This window comes from Pagrus major, chromosome 8 (genome assembly GCF_040436345.1).
Source record: "Pagrus major chromosome 8, Pma_NU_1.0".
Taxonomy (NCBI): Eukaryota; Metazoa; Chordata; class Actinopteri; order Spariformes; family Sparidae; genus Pagrus; species Pagrus major.
Genome location: NC_133222.1, coordinates 5,411,280 through 5,427,777, shown reverse-complemented (window position 1 = coordinate 5,427,777; position 16,498 = coordinate 5,411,280).

Genomic DNA, 16,498 nt, shown 5'->3' with positions numbered 1-16,498 from the left:
CAAAGGGCCCACTCAGGGAAGAGGGAGCGTTTTTTCGGGATGGGAGCGAGAGAGTAGGACAGAGAAGAAGGGGTTACAGGGGGGGAGTAAAAGGGACACTAGGGGAGAAGGGGGTACTGGGGTCACACCAGCACCTCTCAGCCAAAAGAGGGGCCTTTTGAGGGGAAGGCAGAGGCAGCCATCCCTGCTCTTGGCTGGTACCATGTGAAGCTCTCTGCTTCCTCTCTCTTCCTTCTGAGGGGCTTTGTTTCACACGCAAACAGTGGCAGTGGCCCCAACTCGTCCGGCCAAGCGCTGTATCCAAACTGGCAGGGGCGAGAAAAGAAGGGAGGGGGGTTCAAATGGGAGGGGGTGTAAGGGTATAGCAAGGGGGGGAGGAGGGCAGTGGGCATGTCCAGAATGCCAGTTCTTTCAGGCCACTGATGTCATGCCTGTGCCCACCGTGGGAGAGCAGCGGAGGGACCAAGGCGCCCCTTTCTCTATCCCCCTCCACAGTCTCTTTTTCCAGGATGAATGAATCTTTCAGAAGCTGCAGCCCATTGTGTCCCATAATCGACGGCGATTATCCCGATTTTATGCTGCCTTCCCAGTGCGAGGAGGTTCCCTGAGTGCTGGTATTGAGAACCGCTGCGATGCAGCAAGGACCACGAGGGGTTGTCCTAGCAACACTCTGCTGCTTAGAGGGAAGGGGATGAAGGGGAAAGAGGAAGCTCACAGCCACACACACACACACACACACACACACACACACACACCCAGCATACAAACATTTAGCTGGCACACACACCACATAAAGATGGGCTTGAAAGATTTGAAAACGGATAAACACTTCATATGTTTACTTCCCCAAAGAAATTTTCACTTTTTTAAAACTTAAAAAAACAAAGAAGTAATCAAACTTTTGACAGGATTTTTTTTAAAAAGAGCCACTTTGGTGTCCATGCTGCATAATTAATGAGCTACTGTGACAAGCCATACAATGCCACCATTCAGGAGCTGTAATGATTGGTTGATAAGTTAGTTGTCCACTATTAATTTAGTCACCAACAATTTTGATAATCGATGAATCATTTTGAGTCTTTTATTTTTTTAGAAAAATGTACAAGTTCTCTGATTTTAGCTTCTCAAATGTGCAAACATTCTGATTTCTTTCCTCCTCTGTGACAGTAAACTGAATTTATTTGAGATGTGGACAAAACAAGACAATTTTTGAAACACTTATCGATATTATTCGCTATTTTCTGACATTTTATTGACCAAACAACTCATCAATTACTTGAGAAAATAACTGTCAGATAATTGATAATTGCAGCCCTACACTCTTACATAATAATCAACAAGTTTGCGTTGGTGACTGGTGACTGCATGGTTCTACTAATTCAGGTTGTTGTCCATGCAATAGCACAGAGGAAGATGTAAATGAGAATACAAGTTTCCCACTGGTCTCTGGAGGGGCCCGATGCCCATTCTCATGACTGGAGCATCACAATATACTGCAAGGTAAAGACAACTGGAGCCGGGCCAGGCTCCGGATATATCTGGCCCCTCTGGGCCTCACATCCACTTGCCATGCAGTGGGAAGAAATGGACTCACACATACTGGCTGCCTGGGAGCTGTGAAAAAGCCCCCCCCACTCCTGCCTTCCCTCCCCAAATGAAGCTCTTAGCAAACACTTCAGGTTGTGCTGTGCATAGGAAGTGGGAGATAAATTCCAGCATCTGAAGAAAGGGAAGCTTTGTCACCGTACGCCTCTCAATTATGTATCCCGAGATGGTTGTCGGGATGAATGCATGTAGTGATGGATAGTGACGGAGAGATGTGTGGACTGTCATGCAAGTCTTGATTATTCTGTCAGCGATGTAACCTGCTGTTCTTCAGCAGCTCAACAGCACACAGAAGACCCTCTGAGAGCGCTGCCTGCTGAAACAATGTCTCCTATAAGTAGAGGGACCCCGGAAAAAAAATTTTCCCTTCGGGTGGAAGTGTCCTCAAAACTTAACATAATCCCAAACACCAACAACACCACACCATACATTTCTCAACAACCGCTCAATTTAAAAGTGTGCATGTCCACTTTGTGCACATATTCGTGTATCTCAGCCGGTTCTCAGTATCCAAAGCACAACACACTTAGTCAGACCCTGGTGTTCCTATATCAAGCCAAACTTATACAGCCAAAACCCCTCACTTCTTGATTTGGTTAATTTAAGAGAGTGACCCCAGACTAATGTATGTGTGCAGAGTCACTCAGCTGTCCACTTGAAAGCTGTCTTGAACTGCTTCCAAGTGAACTCTGGAGTGAGAATAGTTTGATCAAAGAGTGGCAGAGAGCCAAAGAAGCTGCACGTCGAATGGGAAGTCAATTCAATTCTGTCACTCACTGATGCTATACTGAATAAAACTGCTAATCAAAGACTGGAGAGCAAATAACAGATTCTGCAATACCAAACAATGTGGCGATTTATGATTTGATTTTAGAAGAATAGATGAGTCAGTTTGTAGTTTTGTCTTGGTGCCAGTGTTGATCAGCAAAGGAAAAATTAGCAGTCGTAAAAGCTGTTAGTATTATTCTATGAGAAACAAAAGCGCTCTCTCTTGTGGCATGTATAAAGGGCCACTTAAAGTTGCTTTTACACAATCAAACCTGAGCTAATGAAAACGTAAATGCTTTAAGCATTTAATGCATGTTGTTGCAGGTGCAAACACTTTATAATCTACTAATAACCTTTTTTTAATAGCTCATCTTTTGAGTGATTATTAAATGCTACCTTGGCTGTGTTCTTAAAAGGTTAACCCTTCCAAATAGATGTGGAGTAGTAGGACAGGCGTTCAGTACCATGGTCAGTGACACAGCCTCAGACCTGCTCAGCTCATGCTGACATGAGCTGTAGCGCTGAATGAACTGCTTTAACCAACACTGTAAGGTTAGCACGCAGCATTCCAGCACTGAAGCTCAAACCTACCACTGTTGTCAAATGATGTAACACTGTTATGCAAGGAATTCACACATACCTACTGTACGCTGACCTCTGCAAGTAAATCTTCCTTATCAGGCAGATTTCTCTGCCAACAATTCTACTGGAGAAAACAAATCTATTTTTTACCACTCATCATGTGCAGCAATCTGCAAATTTGTTTCTGCATTGTATGTAACAGCTGTAACTCCTGTTTCAACACTTTCATCACATTTTCCAGTTTTACCATGTCTTCTATTTTACAAGCAGGGTGCATCAGCATCCTGGCAACGCATGACTGAACCATACTGTACGTGCCTGTCCCTCAGCATCCTCTAAGGTTTCCCTTTGTTTGGCACAACTCTTTGTGCCCATAATGAGGCAGTCATTAGAGGGAGCCTCTGGGAATCCTGAGGCTAGTGTTGTAGTCTGCATAGGTCTCTCAGATGTGACCAATCCCACTGTAATTATGTGCTAACAGCCTATTATGCCGTGGAGTGGCTGTTATAGGGATGAATTGGATGATTCCCATTCATCTGGATAAAATCTGCAGAGAGACTTAGTTTGGTGGCGTCTAATCCGAACACAACCCACAATTATAATTAAAAAAGCGCCCCTCCAACTCCACTTTTATGTCTCCTTTTCTCTTTCTTTGTGATGCATTCAAACTTCCAAACTCTCTAGCATTCATTGTGCATGTCTCAGCTGTTTTTACTCTCACTTTTTCCTCCCTAAGAGTCTTTCCTGTGATGCCATGTTTTCTAAAGCTGCAACCAAAAGGAATTTGTTACTCCCAGTCCACTATCCCTTTCCTAAAGCCGCACAGATGAAAGGTCAGCAGAGAAAAGAAGATCATCCGTAGTCATGTGAGATTTTCCCACTGCACCTCCTCACAACCTCCTCCATCAGATGAGGGGTCACGCACCTAGCTCAGACACAGACATCTCTCATCTCCATCCTCCTATAGCTGCTTCCACGTTCACGCCGGCTGCATATGAAGCGATGCTACCGTCATTAGCAAAGGCGCATCTGTTTAAGAGAGTCGGCTATATAGCAGCACGCAGTGTTTGATGGCTTCAGTCCGATCCCCATAGGAGCTCATTAAATCTGCCAGTGAGGCAGGACCACCCCACCCCCCACTACAACCACCGCTATGGTATACCCGCTACATTGGTGAGAGGGGGGGATGACAGATAAAGAGAGAGAGTAGACAGAGGGAATGGTGGGAGGGGTGAAACAGCAAGAAATGCAATATAAAGATAGATGTGTAACAATGTATGGGGGAAGGGTGGAGGGAAAAAAGGGGGGGAAGGGAGGAGGAAAGAAAGGGAAGGTGTGGCCGATGAAGGTATGGATGGAGACAAAGGGATGGAATGGGAAACAGATGAGACAATAAGTGAAGGTGGAGAGGAAGGGCTGGGCAAAGGTCGGATTAAAGCAATGAATTGAAGTGGAGAATGAGATGGAGCATGCCGCTGCATATACAGTAAATGAAGGGGCCCCTGTGTTATCTGGTTATCGTAGGATACATGAAGAGCTGACATCTGTGTCGGGCAGCTGGCCCTGCGAAATGGGATTAGTGCACAAATCACGTTTCATACATGAGTAGACTCACCTGCCACACTCTCAAAATTTTTAATATACATAGACGATACGTGCGCTTGGACTCACTGTCTAACCCCGACACTCTCACTCACATTTGTGTGAGTACATGTACATGGAAGCACACACACACACACACACACACACACACACACACACACAGAATATTGCACTATTATCTGTGGTCATAAATCTTTACTGGTCCAGTCCCGCGGTATTGGAGGCGGGGTGAGGGGGTTACAGTCTCACTCAGGATTTGCCAATAAGAGGACTAAGGAGGATGGATGTTTCTCTCACTAATTAAACACTGGAGTCTGTAGGGACTGAGCACAGCCTGCAGCGGCGGCCGTGCCTTGCTCTCCTCACACCACCCCGCAGTGTTGACAGAAAGGGCATTCCTACACACACACACACACACAAAACAGCTCATTACATCAGCCAGCTTGGCTGATGCAAACACACCCATACATACACATTTCTAGCATATGAGTCACCAGATCCAAAAGGTTTGTATTCAGTCTAAAATGTTCAAGTGCTTTCCATTTATCTTTTTATATTATATATATATACAGATACATACTTTATATTTTGTTACAGGCTTAATTGAAAATTTGAACAAAGGTTCGATCAATTGGAGAGTCACCATCATATCATTCATCTAAGTGTAATGCCACGAAATGGCTTGGCGACACCCAAAAATGTGAACACTGACGCTATTTTTATCCACTCGAATCATCTGATAATGGATTTTTTTTCCCTCTGATGCAATTTAAATGTGTTATATATGTTTTATTATTTGTATTTATTCTAGGATGCCCATTAACATCAGGCAAAGAGACTACCAATGAAAACTAGCCTGTCAGCTAACTCAGGTGCAAATAAGTATCTTTATTTCCTGAGCATATAATTCTACATATAATAATAAAAAGGCTTTTCCATGGGGTCATTTTAATTATTCATTCATTGAATTTACAGAAAATTTGCTATCATTATCTGGATATGAACTCTGCTATTAGATTTTAGTCATATTGCACAGCCTGAGTGCATGTTAGGGCATGTCTAAAACAAAATGAGTGAAGCACATGTCAATTAAATTAATTTAAAATGCAGTGATGAGCGAATTACCTTAAATTTTAGCCAACTAATTTGATGTGAAAGCCACATTTCAAAGTTTTCAGATGCATCTTCATCTTCATCTTTGGGCAAATGTGCTAACACTATAGTAGCTGTATCCTGTACTTGTATCCTGTACAGTTATATACAGTACTGCTTGGTTTGACTGACTCCTGTGCTTTGGGGATATGTACCATATGGTATATACTGGCTGGATGTGGTGCTATGCTTACAGAAGTTGAAAGACATACTGAACAGTATGCAGACATGACATATGGTGATGCTATATGAAGCTAAAAAGGTGTGATCATTATCTAGTAGGAAAGACATTTTTACCGCTCCCTGTTCGTCTTTCAATACAGACTGAGTTACACACATCACATCAAGGATGACCAGAATACAATGGGGAAGCATATCAGGAGAGCAGGGAAGTGTGACAGAGCTGTCAGTCCCTCGGTCACATTGCGTCTGTGTGTGTTATCTACGGTATGCATCTCTCGTCCTCATTACACTCTCTCTTTCACTGTCTCTACCTCCTTTTCTCTCTATGCTTTTCTTTCTCCTTCTCTTCACACACAACATATCACTGATATCACAACAGAAAGTATCAACTAAAAGAGTTCCTTCAGCTGCGTGTCTGACAGGCAACACGATTTCAGCAGAGGCAGATATCTGGAACCGTGCTCTTGTGTCTAACCAAAGCACAGAGGACACCAACAAACCGCTGGAGTATGAAAACTTATGTGTGAACCTACTGCAAGTGTTCGCTGACTCTTTTAGGAAAGCAAACAGAATTTTATTCAACAAATTTAATGATGCATGGAGGAAGATATCCTAAAACAATTATGCAAAGATACAAACTAAAAGGTCAGAGATCCATCAAATATGTTGGTTTGTCTTTAAACAGCTATTTTCTTTTTACTCTTTCACCCGAGCAAAATGTGAGTCTGTGCTGTACGTAAGCTGTATAAGAATGACTTCAGGGCCTCTGACTCTGCAAGCATGCTTTCCTTTCAGGACCACTTCACTGACACTGTTCTTTCAGAACCACATCTACACACATGAACCAGGAGGGATTTTCTCACATCCCTCAAACACTGTGAAAATAAGAGCTAAACGCTGCCTGTTACTGACACGTGAGAAGCCACAAAGGGACCCCCGCCGCTCCTCCTCACTTCATTGTTTTCCTTTCCACGTCAGTGTTCACCGCATAGTTTGTCAAACTATGTAAATATTTCTTCAGTCACATGCAGCACTGGAATGCCGTTGAGAGCGAACACGCTCGCTGAGGCTTTTTCCACCGCCTAATTATGACAGCCTGCCTATAGTCACACTCAATCACGATCAGAACCTCTGGGCAAAAAACATTTCCAGCACATTTCCACTCTACTCTGTGATCCCAGTCGCAGCCAAATCCCCAGAGAGCGCTCATCTTAGCCTGCTAAGAGGATGGTGAAACCCCCCTTCCGTCGAGATTTAAGGCATACAAGACAAATTCCCCGAAATCCTGGTTCACTGTAATCCTCGTACAATAAGAGGACCTTGGATTCCCGTTGATGTCAGGATCCATCTGGATACAACAGGATTCTGATTTTTTTTTTTTTACACTCAAAGCTTGGAGTTTTTGAATAAAGCTTTGAATGTCTGTCATCGTGTTTTATGTCATTACACACAGCAAAACATTTAAATCCTTGAACAAAACCCTCAGTTTGAATAAAGTGATTCATCTGCTTAAATGATGGGCCAAGCAAATACCGATGCACAATAGGATCTTTCTTTTTGCTAGACCGGCCCATTGTAAGGTGGAGTTCTGGAGTTCTGGAAGTGATTCTAGAGATAGATTGTTCGAGTGTCATTAGGTCATCAAGTACTGACCTTTTGTGTTGATGGTCAGAGCCAGTATCGGTATTTTACAACCTGGCATGATGACAGAGCATTCATGTGGTGTCGGAATAATCGGAAAAACGTATTTCCGACTGGAAAAACTCACATGAACGCCCGCTCAGGTCAGAGCATCAACTCAGACAGTTGCCAAGTTATATGACGCTGAGAGATGACGGACGAAAGTTATCACTGGGTTCATGGTCACATGTGTATTTGTGAAATATATTTTACGGCTTACAAGATTCGTTTCCTTGTCACTCAAATACGGGCAACAGCTGGGACCATCCGAGGAGCACATGAACGCAGCAGTACAACTGTTGAACTATTCGTTACAGCCCAAGAATAAAGTGAAATAAATCTAAATTAATTAAAGGGGCACTACGTACTTTAGGAGAAGAATCAGACCTTTTAATATTTACGATATTAATAATGTTTTTTTTTTTCCATTACTGCAAAAAAAAAAGCTGTTCTCAGAGGAAAATAAGGTCCCCAGAACAATGTTTGAAGCTAGAAATGTGGCAGGGTCCGCCACATATAAACAAAGCAAAACAGTATGAAACCTGTGTTGTCCTTTAAGGTCGGTTTGACCATCAGAGATCAACTATTACATAATAATCAGGTTCATGTATACTTTCTAGATAGATAGATAGATAGATAGATAGATAGATAGATAGATAGATAGATAGATAGATAGATAGATAGATAGATGCAGCCCCTAATTAACCAGTGCATAATGTGGTGAGCCAAAAACCATCCAACAAAACCCTCTCTGTGTTCATCAGCCATTGAGGCAAGCCGCTTTTGGAACACGCCACCCCTACTAGAATAATGGGCCACTTTACAGGCCTCCAAGTTAGTTCACAGAATCTGGAGCTGGGAAACCGCTAGCACAGGGTTCATGGGGAGGAGGGGCCATTTAATTGTTTCCTTCGTTTTTGTTTTTGTAACCCCCTCCCCTCACTCTCCCCCCTCTCTCTCCTCTTTTCGTTCTGAAAAGGGGGCTGACAAACATGCAATGAAGGGGATTGTTGTGTGTTCCGCTGGACAAGTGGGTGAGGTAAACAAAACTAGACTGTAGGGTCCATCGGCTCGGCTCGTCAGCGATGGGATAGGCCGAGCGGTGGGGAGCAGCACACATGCCGAGGGAGGATTGGTTTAGGGGATCTGCGGAGTAGGAGGGGTGAGTTTTTGGGGGGGGGGAGACGAGGAGAGAGGGGTGAGAGAGCAACAGGGTTTTTTTTTTTTTCCGGAAGAAGTGGGAGGTGGACATGGGTGCTGAGGTTACTCCTCCGAGTGTGGGCATTGTATTTGATGCTCAAGTTCTCATGCATGTCCCGTTTTGGCTCCCCAAAATGTCCGAAAGTGATGGAGCTCTCCACGATTAAGCGGACAAGTGGCAGCTCCGCTCCGCGCTCCCACAGCTCGGGCTATTTACATACTCAAGAGGAACATTAATGCCGGCCGATCCCCCAGAGCTGAACAAAGAAGCACACAAACCTGCCTCAGAGGCCCATTACGCACTTAATTGAGGATTTGTGGAATAGTAAAAAGGGGGCAAAGGAAGAGGAAGGTGGCTGAGCCGGGGAGGGGGGGCGGGTGAAGTGGGCAATGACACTAGTTTTACCTAAGTTTGAACTTTTTTTACATTATTTTTACTCACTTCTAATATGTTTTCTGGCTGTTGGCGTGAGGAGCAAACATGAAAATGATATGTCGCTGGGTCTTTGTCACCATATGGAAACTCTAAGCATCATCAAATCCTTTTTTCTCTTCATCCTCTGGCTGTTTATTCCCCATTCGCTGATCCTCCCATTATCCTCATTATAAACTGTCATAAAAGCTTTACTCTAAAAGAAGGATATGGGGACAGAAAAGCAGCTCGAGTAACTCCTCGGATAAAATGAATGTTTCAAAAAGCTCAAAACGATTCATATTCACATATTTTTTTTAAGCTATTTTGTTTCCGTGAGGTCACATGGTCCTTCATTTGAAACTGTCAAACTTGAATATCTCATCTTACAGCTTTATCGTTTCATATGAAGACATTATTCTGCGTGTTGAGGAATGCGCTGTGAATCTGTCAGCCTGCATCTTGTGACAAACTGCTCAGATGAGTCTCTTATTTGTTTTGAACGAATCACTTAATGTGCTTTAATTATGATTCTTTTGTCGCCGCACAATGCTGCCGATTGTTCTCAGTGGCATGGACTTTGGTGCCAAGAGAAGAGAAGAGGAAAAAAAAAAAGAAAAACGAGACCCCCCCTGTCCAACCCCCTCTTCCCCTTTACCAATCACACCCGGAGCAATGCCGTGACTCCCCCTGCTGACCTGAATTCCGATGTAGCAGGTGCCAATGGGATGTGGGTGGTTTGGGGGTTTTTTCAGGGATGAGCACGGTGGTGGTGGCGAAGGGGTGGGTGGGATGAGGCCTTCACTGTACCGTGGTAAACACTGACTCGATTCCTCTCTGGGGCCCCACACCATGTATGTAAATGATGTGACACATTCAATCTTTTGAAATATGGTAAATTGGAGAAAATATGAACAAGATGAAGTGAGTCCGCTTGCCAGAGGAACTTTACTTCATGTGGTGGCCTGACCCTCTTATCTAATCAACTTTGGTGGTCGGCCCTCCACTTGTGGACTTGTGGTCGGTGATGAGTACACGTGTGGGCTACTCTGACCATGACTTCTGACCCGTGTTGTTTAAACCAGATGAATCCAGCCAAAAAAGTTCCCACGTGCTCTTTGTACTGGCAGCAGAGAGGTTTGTGACCTCACATTTTTTGCTTCCTTTTTTCTGACAATACACTAAAAACTAAACTGTCAAATCTGACAAAGCGACCTCACTCCTCAAAAAATCAAGGAAACCAAATGACCTCGAAATAACCAAGTAAAGTAGACTAATAATTTTAAGTTGTTAAAACTTTTAAGCTCATACGACTTTAATTTCATAGTTGGTACCTCTGAGGTTATTAGTTTCCTGACTTTTTTTAAAAAGTAAAGTCAACATTTTAAGTTTACAGTGTACTGAAAAGTTCAATTACATCTAATTACAGTTTTATTTTATTTGGCTCAGGAATTTTATTCGCAATAAATCATGTAAATTAATCTGTTCGCAAAGAACAAATGTAATAAATCACAAAAGAAAACATTTAGTTTATGGCTCATTGTTTTTCTGATGCTCCATTTGAAATATCTTCTGTTGTGTTTGTATGTATTTATGTTTTAATGTGTCCTGTTTGAATGTTATATGTTGTCTTATTAATCCACCCTTTTCCTTACAAAGCAAAGACTAAGTTCTGCCTTTTGCACATAAATTCAGGGTATATTCTGAAACTTTAAGGTCTCTTACTTTCAACCTATTTTGTATTTATTAAAATATTTAAACAATTTTGTCATGTTTTATTCTTATGATTGTTTTTATTAGTATGCTGTGTTGTATGTTGATGTGTCTGCTCTACACCGAGGCAAGTTTCCACCAACATTTGCTGTAATAAAGTAAACTCAATCTAGTCTACATCTGTTTTCACTGTTTTTCTGCCACGTGACAGCTGACAGGTGGTTTTCTTTGGGAAATTGAATTTACACAGCATGATCATTCTCAGACCGAATACTAGTTTTATGAAACCGAAAATTGATTCATCTTTTCTACGTGCAAGGTTAACATTTGAGCAGCTACTTAAAGGCAAATCCCAAAAACCCTCTAACGATAAAAACACTTCACTTTGGGCGATCATGTTCCATCATTTACATGTCAACACAGATTATACGAGCAGTTTAATGATCGCTGCCGTCTCATAGCGAAACTGAAGAAAACGCCTCGACCATAGCCGGGCGGACATCTATCGTTTAGCCGCCCAGCAGCAGACCCGCTGGTGAATGCCTCTGTTTCTGTTCCTGTGCAGTCATACAGAAGTGAAGGGAGCCAGGCTCTTTGTTTGGTCAACCCATGGGAAAGGCCTCACTCTGTTCTGCTCTCTGAGAACCAAAACACTGATTCTATAGGCGAGAATACAAGAGCAGGGAAGAGGGGGACAAAAAAAAGGGAGGAAAGAGCATGAAACCTCACATATCAGGAAGATTCACATCAGGAATTACAGTGAGGAGGAGGATGCCTGAAAAGCAAAGAGGGGGAATCAAGTGCAGGAACAAATGAAATTGGATGATATTAAGGTTAATTAGGAAGGACTGAAATGAAAAGGAAGAAAAAAAGAGGAGTATTGAGGAAGTGAGAAAAAGAAAGACATAGATAGACGAGCATGAGGGTGGTAAAGAGTGAAAAGAGGAGCTTGTTGGCACTTTGGCAGCTCCAGCGTGTTCCCAGGAGGATTACTCAAGCACTAGATGCCACCGACTGCCAGCAAGACCCACAGAGACGCTCCTTGAATGAAGACGCACAACACGAGCACACATACACATCTCAGTGGACGTCTCCCCGCTGTATCCTGCTATCTATTTCACCTGTTTCCTCTTCCTCCCTCCTTTTTTTTCCTTGTCCAGTTCTACTGTCCTTTTCTCTCTTCCTCTACTTTTTTTCCCAGCTTGTTTCCCCGCCTCCCTTTTCTCACTCTCTATTTTTATCACTCTTTCTCTCTGCAGCCTTTTTTTCCAAGCAGCAGTGAGAGGAGAGGCCACAGACAGGTAGCATATGCTCCATCTTCATGCTGCTTCTTGTGCAGGCACTTTTACATCCTCACGCGTGGGGGACGGATATCCAGGAGGAGAAACAACCCCACCTTCCTCTACCCCTGCTCACTCGCTCACTTCCTCACTTCATGCTTCAGCCATTTGTCTCTTTTTCAGCTCAGAGGAAGAGTTCTATGTTTTACTGTCTGTCCTTTCTTCTTTCTGTCACTCCCACATATTAAAGCTCCTCTTCCCACTCTATCTCACACTTCTGGCAGTGTAAAATCTCAGTTTGTCTGGCAGAAGCTGAAGTGTTTCCACATTGTTCTCTGGTTTTATTGTTTTTTTTTCACAGGCGCCCAAACTGCACTGAAGTACATTACGGAGTACAGAAATATGAAGGCAGCAAAGAAAAAATAGGCCAGCGCTATCTGCTGCCTGTTTGCTTTTCCGAGGTGTCAGGCGTTATGTAAAACAAAAAAATATAACAACACGGGCATATTATTACATTCTATCCATTATGTGAACATAGGATTCAATTAATCTTCCAGCTCACTCTGCAGTGTCAATGCAATTTTCTTCTAATCAGTTCAGGGCTGCTTACTGGCGATGGCTCATTTGCCATCTGCTCCACCGTTCCCAGCCATCTATGTGCGTTCAAAACCCATCCAGTGGATTCCTCTCTTATTAATTCTCAAGCACAGCCGACTACTTTAATCAATCCATAAAAACTGTTGAGATTGATTGGGAAAAATGTAATTTCCACAGTGAGCGACAGCCAATGAAGAAGCTATCAGTTAGTCAGGATATTGATTTTTTACTTCCTTTTCCTTTCTGTATTATTTACCCCTGGCCTGCATACCTCCACAGCTACCCTCCCCCCTATGTGTGCGCCTCACAGCAGAACAGCCTGTATTAAACACAAAGGCACACACACACACAAACACACATGTTCATGTAAACATCTCCTCTTGCCCTGAGTACCCTGAGCGATGTCTACCCTAATTAAAGTCCTCACAGATGGTTATCATAACAGATTCTGAGAAAATGTGATTTGGACTCGTTTTTTACTTCCAGTGGGCGATCGGCGACGCTGCAGGGTTTTTGTCTGGTCGTGTGTGTGTGTGTGTGTGTGTGCCTCTGTATGTTGTGCGTGTGCCTGATTATTGGATGCATTTATGCTCAGAGGGGTTGACTGATGATTCCATGTTGGACGTAGGATCATTAACTTTGCTTTACAATCATCCAAAAAAAAAACTGCTATAAATATTTATATCACGCAATTAGCAGTAGTCATATAGAGGAGGTGTTTCCTCACAGGGGCACTGTGTAGTTTTTGAAGAAGAAATTCAAACTCAGAAACACTGTTTGAAGCAAGAAAAGGTGGCGGGGTCCGCCAAGAATAAACAAAAGTAAAACAGTATGAAATTGTGTTGTTCTTTAAGGTCACAGTTTGTTTATTCAGTCATGAAAACAAAGGCAGTTTATTCAATTTGTTTAGGCATAAAAAATCAGTTAATAAAGATCTTTCTGTTCCCGAAAACTACATAGTACACCTTTAAATTTAAATCTAAGAGACGGGTAAGTTATCCTGACAGAATTCTATAAAATGCTGCTTTTATTAATTATTAATCATTTATGAGCTGATAATAACATCAAATTTTTAAAAAAAGGAATGAATATATTTCCCTGAAAAGCATACAGCAAAACAAAAGCATCCTGGAAATCATTTGCTCTCTATTACTTTCTCACAAAGGCAGGTAAAGAGAATTAATGGAGCTCTGCCGGATAAAAAAAAAAGTTGCTGCATAAATCCCTTTACACTAATGATGCACTTCTCTGTAAACAAATGCTAAGTATGTGCATAATGCGCCCAAACAGTCTCCCATCCATTTGGGATGTGAGTTCTCATTTATGTGAATATGTTTCGCAGCATGAACCCCCCTCCCTCCCTCCCTCCCTCCCTCACATGATGACAAACATATACGCCCGTTTATCAAAAGAGAAAAAAAAAGATCCTCCCTCCTACAGATTCCAGCCATGCATTTATATACTAAATGACTCATTCTGCCTTTAAGCATGTGAAGCACGCCTTGAATGTCTGTCATGGTCATTCATGTAAGGCAGAAAAAATGCCACAGTACAGTAGTTTAAAGAGAGTCGCCTCTGGGAAAAGGACAAAACGCATTAGCTGCATGGACACTTTTCTTTTACAGATTCTCCCAGCGATTACACTGAGGGGGCCAAGGTCTCTTCAGCTCCCAGCCCCGCCACACACAATGCAACAATCATGATGCAGCCAGCTCCTCTCCCTCCTGGAACAACTACCTGCCCATTAATAAAAAATTTTAAAAAAAACAACAGCAACAAGAGAAGCCTCCTCACACCTGATTTGAATGCATCAACATGAGAGAAAGCATCCACAGACCCTTGTTTTCAAGTGACAAGCCAGGAGTAATGCTGACAGCGACCAACTGATGGTGCCAGGAGAGCTGGTTACCATGGTGACATTGATGGTGCCATTGGAAAACCGTGTGTCCGTGTGTGTGTGTGTGCGTGCCTCCATGCGTTTTAATATGAAAGAGGGGATGGGCTGCAACGATTGGTTCAAAAGGTGGGTGGTGATAGTAAGGTAATGAGCTTTTTTTTTTTTTTTTTTCCTCTCCTTCCAGGACGGTGTCTTATTGACGTTGGGAATGTCATGAACAACTCTGCTGCAAACACAACATGCTGCCAACATTTTCAAGGAATGGGGAAATAATTACAATGCAGGCGATTTTCTGTCTCAAGTCATAATACATGATTAATTAATGTGTTGGTCAGAGCAAGCCTGGAAACACATTTTACCAATTCCACACTGTCAGCTCAAGTTATAAAGTGTTCTTCATCCTCAAAATCACTGAACGAACCAACAGTCATTGTTGCGCAATTATCATCCAATCGCCTCTCAACAAAATGTAACTCGCTCATAAAGTTGCCCACAAATATGATGGTCTCATTGTGAGATGTGTTGACGCCTTTACTGTTTCTACTAAGTGGCTTCTGTTAAAAAACACTTTTGTTTTCTTTGGAATGATCCTGCGCCCAATCTGGTTGAGGAGGGAGACGTCGCGCGTTTGGCTGAGGCGATGGCAAAAGGGAAAAGGGAGACCCTTCGGTTTGGTTTGAGAGAAGGATTAGGCACGATTTAACGCACGGAGATTTAAAAAGAGAAAGAAAATAAATAAAGAGAGAGAAAGGTTTGTCCCACAGGTTGTACCCACGGCTCTGCCACCAAAGTGTTGCCAGCGGCTGCCGTCTCCACAAACGCGCAGAGACGCACTTTGATAGCTCCCTGTGATGTTAACTGACGGGGCATGAAGGTTCACTTAGATCACTGGGTTTTTTTATTTGATGCATGCGAGTCTTAGGCAGGGAAAGAGCTGTGAGTAGATGCAGCTCTTTTGTTCACCCGTGTAATGTGCGAGCGTATTGTTGACGGTCTGTCTGCGCTCCGGGACTTCTCACCGCAGCTTGTCACTTTTATGTCTTAATCTATGCCCATCTGTGGAATATGAATATTACGCAAAGAGCAGAACTCAATTTGTCAAATAAGGTTTATTTGCACACGTTTTTTCTTGTCTTTCTGTATAAAAAAATGTGCACCAGAAGAAGTCATTTCTCAATTAAAGCAATTAATTCAGTTAATCTGTGAATTGTTGTCACGATTAAAGAACAAATGCAGCTACAAGTCAGGATCAAGACGAGACGCGCGCATCCCCGTCGTCCCCACTACTGCGCGTTTATCGATCCTGTTTGCAAGCCTGAAATGAGAAAATAAAGCAAAACAGCATCTTACCTTTGTTGAAAACCACGATGAAAAAAGTTTTTGGTCTCGTCCCCTTGCAGGGTCTTGTCGCATCCGCTTCAGAGGGTAGTCAGCCACGGCGAGCTGCAGAGCGCACAGCAGTCCAGGACAAGGGGCGCTTCACAGACCGAACGGAGAGATTCTCTGTCAGTAAAATCCGAGGAGCTCCGCAGCTCAACGATCCCACTGAATGAGCTCTGCCTCACCTCACTCCTCGGCGCTTTACTCCCCCACCCGCCTCCGCCCGCTTCCCCCCTCTTTGTCTCCACTGCATGGGAATGCCAACTCCCGTTGGTTGAAGATGCAGCCTATACCGTCCTCATCATCTCTCCCTTCCTCTTCCCTGACCCTCTCTCACACTCCCTCTCTCTCACGCACAGCCTGATTTGCAAACACCGTCAAAGTTGATTTGTTCAGTTTAAAAGATTTGAAGTGCAGAGAGCTGTGCTTCCCACATTTAATGAAAAG